The sequence below is a fragment of the Rhodnius prolixus genome, unplaced genomic scaffold, assembly GCF_049639745.1.
Source record: "Rhodnius prolixus isolate KJV_2025 unplaced genomic scaffold, Rpr scaffold_1, whole genome shotgun sequence".
Lineage (NCBI taxonomy): Eukaryota > Metazoa > Arthropoda > Insecta > Hemiptera > Reduviidae > Rhodnius > Rhodnius prolixus.
In genome coordinates this window covers 35,283,774-35,290,261 of record NW_027411581.1, presented here as the reverse complement: position 1 = coordinate 35,290,261, position 6,488 = coordinate 35,283,774, and the positions used below count along the sequence as shown (strand labels likewise).

At 34.1% G+C, this 6,488-nt stretch overlaps 1 non-coding gene across 1 annotated transcript; it reads left to right on the top strand.

Moving 5' to 3' along the window:
- The first annotated feature begins 99 nt into the window (after nt 1–99).
- LOC141446359 (U6 spliceosomal RNA) lies at nt 100–211 on the top strand. Its single transcript, XR_012453661.1, has one exon. It is a non-coding gene; the product is annotated as a U6 spliceosomal RNA (small nuclear RNA).
- The last annotated feature ends 6,277 nt before the right edge of the window (nt 212–6,488 follow it).

The following is a 6,488-nucleotide window of genomic DNA, read 5'->3' as shown; positions in this document are numbered from 1 at the left end:
TTTCTGCTTTGTCAATATGTACCTGTAACCTAATTAGAATTACTACCTAGTATTACTTCTTTTTGTCACTATTATTTTTTTAAATAATTGAAATTTATAGTAAAACTCGCTTTGGCGGTACATGTTCTAAAATTGGAACGATAAAGAGAAGATTAGCATGGCCTCTACGCAAAAGGATGTCGCGCAAAATCGTGAAGCGTTCCACATTTTTTGAGGCGCCACGGTAGCCGAGCGTTTAGAGGTGAGACCTGCAAAGCTAATACGCATTTTGGTACTGGATTTGATTCCCGGTCTTAGGCCTTGGATTTTATTTAATCGTTAATAAAAGAAATTTATAGTAAAGTATGTTTTTTAGTCGCCTCCGTCCACGACACCTAATTTGGTAGTTGGACGTAAAGCCTGCCTGAAAAAGTAGGCAATTACTTATAGCAAAAACACCTAGTAGTTCATTATTTTGACATTTTCTTTAATAGTCATCCATTGGCTGTATCCCAGACATTAACAATGCTGATCCATTATTTGGAAGTTTCTTTTTCAGCGCTCCAAGTGAAATGTAACATGGGTTAGAAAGATTTGTCCTCCCCGAGTAGAGAGCTCGTCATTGTGGGAACTCCATTTTTACATCATTTTCAGATTTAATCATTTTAACAATGGGTTCATCACAGACTATTAAACTTTTTCATCTAGCAATGAACGATCCACAGTAACGATAACTCTTAGGAAATTGGATCAGAGAAACAAAAATTAAAAAGAGCAATAGGATGAAAAAATAATTGCCCTTTAAGTCTTGATATATTTATTCTGCCGAGGTTTCGACCTAGGGACTAGGTCATCTTCAGGGCTGTGGAACATGTTTACAGTTTGTTAACAAAGATTCTATTAAAAAAATAATTTGATATGTATAATATAATGAAATTTACAAAAATTATTTACCTAGTTTACAAAGTAATATTTTACATTTTAGGGTTGGTGTGTCTTCTGTCTTGTCTGTTCATGGACTGAGTGTGATCGGTCTGTGTGTAATATGTGTTAGGTTATGTGGAAGTCAGTGTTGCCAATTGTCAAGCATTTTGTAGTAAGTTTGCGTATATCTTGTTTAAATTGATCGTGTCTGTTTTGAAATTTAAACTGTTTTCTGTCTTAGATACGTATATCATTTCTATAATGTATATTCATTTTAATAGAATCATTGTTAACAATCTGTAAACATGTTCCACAGCCCTGAAGATGACCTAGTCCCTAGGTCGAAAAGCTTGGCAGAATAAATATATCAAGACTGAAATGGCAATTATTTTTTCATTCTATTGAAACTATGAATCAGTCACCAAAAAGAATGTACAACAATAAAAAAAAAAAAACGTTAATTTTATTGAGCAAAAATACGTTTTTAAAAAAATTAATGCCAGATAGTTTTTTAAAAATCTTTGCAAAAGAAAAAAAATTTTACTAAATTTTATGTATCTTGTTAAGTGAATTTCTTGGACCAAAATAAATGTTAATTATACAGCAAACATTAAAATCCAAGAAACCTGAGCAAACTAATTCCTGAAGACAAAATTAACGCTAATTGAATACATCTGTATGGCACGATCTGGTGATACCAGGGAAGAACATGAAATTTAAAAAAGTTATTATTAATTCTCATGTAAATGAATATCTACAAAATGCATAAAAACTAGATAATTTAAACAAAAATGTCAATAATCTGAGTTGCCACATTATTATCTAGAATTGTTCGAATGATTTTAAATATTACTCTCACTGTAAAGATTTATCCTCAGCATTCTCTGAATAAACCTAAATTACATTGCCAGAAGGCTTGGGCCATCTTAGATCTTCTCAAGTTTCTAGTTAGATAGAATAATGTGTGGTGCTAGGAGAAATAAGAACAACATTCCAAAGGTTGAGCGATCTGATTCAATTCAAGCCTAACCCCCTGAACCTCCAAATTGGGGGTTAGGCTTGAGTTATCTACTGGCCTTATACCGAAAGCAAAAAACTTGTCATGAAACCTCAGGTACAGTATGTCCGGATTGACTTCAAGGAACGACCTGGGCGAATTATAGAATCAACTTTAGCAAGATGAAATCTAACTTTGCTTATTGGGTCAAAATTTGATTTCTACCCTCGTGATGGCATCAAACGACTACTCTTAGAAGCAAGAGAGCAGCGACGGTACATCTTACAACCAAGAAGTCTAGATTTTTTTTTTTTTTTTATAAATTTAAAGCGCATCATTATCATTGTCATCAGGAGCTTTTTTAGTGAACTCCCGGCCACCTGGCACTGTTCTTTCGTTTCAGATACGACTATCTATCATCGGACAATGAGCTATAAGGAAGAGAAAATATAAGTTGGATTCGAAGCAACGATATCTGCATAAAACATCTGAGCTAATATTACTAAATATATGTTTTCAAAAATTATTCCCATGGAATTAAAGATATTAAGATATTGTGGTTTTAATCATTATAATATAATTTATATATACTACGTATTATCATCGCAAATATATTTACAACTTTTCCGAATCTCTTCACTAGACAAGAAATAGCTTCATAATTGTTATTGATTCGTTAAAAATCTGCACAACAAACTGTGTGCATTTACTATTATCACCACGAACTTAGCGGACCTTGCTCTCATCTCATTACTGCATTAATAGCAACATGTTTTTAACAATAACCAAAAAAAACAAATGGGAATCCCCCCTTAATCTTATCTTGAAACTGCACAGACCTCCATTTCAAAGAAATTATAAAATATAACAGTTTTGACACATACTATATTCCTAGAAAGAAGGTTAGCTCACGTCCCTAGAAATGATTTCGACATTGTAGTAGTTGCTTCAACCTTGTAACCACGTGCTCCATCATTGTTTATAACCCAGGCTCAGTCAGGAATCGCTTTTAACAATACTAAATCTGCTATGATCTCTCAAACGATTTCCTTTTCCTGTAGAACTTTAATCTCGCATTCCTTGAAGCTAGAAATATTTATGAAACTATTATCTATATAATCTTGTAGGCCGTTAGATTAATGATCATATGTCATTTATCAAATTACAGCAATAATACTATAAAGAACTGACCTTGAAAAGCATTGCTCACACAAACACAAACTTTTCTCTGTATGTTTCTTGTTTAACAACGTTTACGCTTACATAATATAACTTCTTCAAGAGATACCTATAAACTAAAGAAACATTGAAAGGTATGAGATAGTGGACGGCCATAGGCCACGGAGAAAGCTGACATCAGAAGAATATACACAAATTTTGTTCAAAACTATGGACTAATTCTTGGTCTATTGGTTAGATAGGGAGGGAAATATCATTTTATCACTTCATTCCAGCAATGAACAGAAACTTAAAGTTTAATCCGACGTACAGATTTCCCAATAAAATTCGAATACATTTCGAAAAAACTTGTAAAATACAAGTGTAACTTCTAAATCTTTCACGTTGGCATTAAATTCGAAAAAATAGATAATATAAAAGAAGCTCTTTTTTGAGAACATTGAAAAATTCTAAGTATTTATGTACGTACGAGGGTCGTTTGAAAAGTCCGTGCAAAGTCAGAGAGATAGCACTACTGGCGCGTATCGAGGTTATGTTTAGTTAGAAGCATCTCTTGGAAGAACACACACCAAGTTTCAGCCTGATCGGTCTATTTCTTTGTGTTTGGCATTCGTTTGAATCGAGGAAGTCGAGTGATTTTCAAAAAATGGACGAAAAAGAATTTCGTGTGTTGATTAAACACTACTTTATGAAAGGCAAAACGCCTGAGGAGACTAAAGAGAAGCTTGATAAACATTATGGTGACTCTGCACCTTCGATTAGAACAGTTTATAAGTGGTTTCAAAATTTTCGGAGTGGCCATATGGGCACAAGTGAGGCTGAACGTTCTGGACGCCCTGTAGAGGTTACTACTCCAGAAATCATTGATAAAATCCATGATATGGTGATGGATGACAGAAGAGTGAAGGTGCGTGAGATTGCTAGTGCTGTGGGCATTTCGAATGAACGGGTACATAATATTTTGCATCAACATTTGGACATGACAAAGCTATCCGCAAGATGGGTGCCGCGATTGCTCACGCTTGACCAAAAACGAAATCGTGTGAAGTGTTGCAAGGACGGTTTGCAGCTGTTCCAGAAGAATCCGCAGGACTTTAAGCGTCGTTTCGTCACTGTGGATGAAACATGGATACATCACTACATTCCTGAGACCAAAGAACAATCTAAACAATGGGTTACCAAGGGGGAATCTGCGCCAAAAAAGGCGAAGACCGTTCCTTCGGCCGGAAAGATTATGGCGACTGTCTTTTGGGATTCGCAAGGAATAATCCTCATCGACTATCTGGAAAAGGGTAAAACTATTACAGGTGCATATTATTAATCGTTATTGGACCTTTTGAAAACCGAGCTGCAAGAAAAACGCCCACGATTGGCCCACAAAAAAGTCCTTTTCCATCACGACAACGCACCAGCTCACACCTCAGCAGTTGTGGTCGCAAAATTAATGGAAATAGGTTTCCAACTCGTTTCACATCCCCCCTATTCTCCAGACTTGGCTACCTCGGACTACTATTTGTTCCCCAATATGAAGAAATGGCTGGCGGGAAAAAGATTTTATTCAAACGAGGAGGTGATTGCGGAAACGAATGGCTATTTTTCAGACTTGGACAAATCCTATTATTCGGAAGGGATCAACAAACTAGAGCAGCGTTGGACGAAGTGTATAAGCCTAAAAGGAGACTATGTTGAAAAATAAAAAAGGTTTACCCCCAAAAATTAAGTAGTTTTTATTTTTGCACGGACTTTTCAAACGACCCTCGTACTTTAGATCAAATAATATTACAATTATTGAATTCCGCACATTTCGCCAAAGAGTCGCTTTCAGTGAATTTTTAAAATTTATTTCTCCTCATACTTAATTAATACAATACATTTTTTAAAATAAAAGCAAAGTAGCCTAAAAGGGTTGTCATAAGACGAAGTTTACCGAAACTTGATGGGACGTTGTAGTACTAAAATTGCGGACAACTCCACAATTGTTCAGTAATCCATGGAGTTAAAGGATTTTGTCAAAAATGGATTTTAGGTCCAATACGTCTGTCCCCTAAAACAAACTTCAAGTTTTTAATAAGAGCTTTTTCATTACTAAGGTTATTTTGTCTTCACAGCCGCATCAGAACATAACTAAGATATTTTCTATATTCAGAAGACTCCAAGTCATGCGTTTCCAGCGGGAAATCAATTCCCAAATTTCGACCGCCGCATTACTTTCTTTTTTGAGAGTATTAAGAGAAAGAGAAATACGAGAAAATTAAGAGAAATTGAGAGAAATACAAGAAAATTTGCGGCCGGCCATCAGTGTTCACTGGAGCCAGATGTTCTCATTGCACACTTTTTATTTTTCTTAACAGTTTCATTTCTCTGGACATTTTTATTTACTGCCTCTAACGTAACTACTGTGTTATTAAAAAACAACACTAACAATTTTGTGAGTACTGAGGCTGAACATGCCATTGTTTTGAAATCCGTTACTAATTAGAGTTTATTACGAACTCCATTTCCTATTTTCCTAGAAATGTAAGTGAATCTAGCGTTAAATAGTTCAAGAGCTTAAAGTGTCATTTATAAGAAACAGAATGTAACCAAATGACCGCCTAGAATCAACTTTCCTATTTTCTATTAATTACTAACTGAACTTAATTTTTTATTTTATGGAATACCGACCTTTTAAAGCTCCATGAATTGCTACAAAATCACGAATAAAAAAAAAATCATCCTCACTACAAATGATAATATTTTTTTATTCTATTTAACCACTCGGTGATAAATAAAATGCAAAAATCTTAACAGTTGGCCTCGTTTATTGTTTTCTCACGTATTGAATGATCGAAGCAATCTTCGAGCAGTGCTTCAAGTAAAATTTTATTCAATTATTAATTTAAAAAATAGTTATTTATTTAACAAGTGTGGAAAGTAGTACTTTTCCTCACGCGAGGCAGGGTTTGCACGCACGAGCGAGCGAAGCGAGGCGAGTGCAAGTGCAAATTGCCGAGTGTGAAGAAAATACTTGACACTCGAGTTAAATATTATATTTTTTCTGCAACCATTAGATTTATTAACTAAAAAAATTAAAAATTTCATTTTTACCGTCTACAAAAAGTAATTTATTTATTATAAACATTTATTGTTATATTACAATTATTTACATTACTTACGTATTTACATTACTTATTACATTTTCTGCTGTTTCTTTTATTGATGGAGGAGTGTTTTCTAAACAGGAATCACTAGAATCCATTTTAAATTTCTATAAGGTAACACTATAACCTTTTTAACTGTTATAATTAAAAAAAGCTAATTATTTATTATTATTATTATAAATCTTTTATTGCAATTTACCACTGCAACAGTTGTTGCAACAAGCAAATACGGTGAAAGGGAAAAGAAATAACGGGAAATCATGATTGGA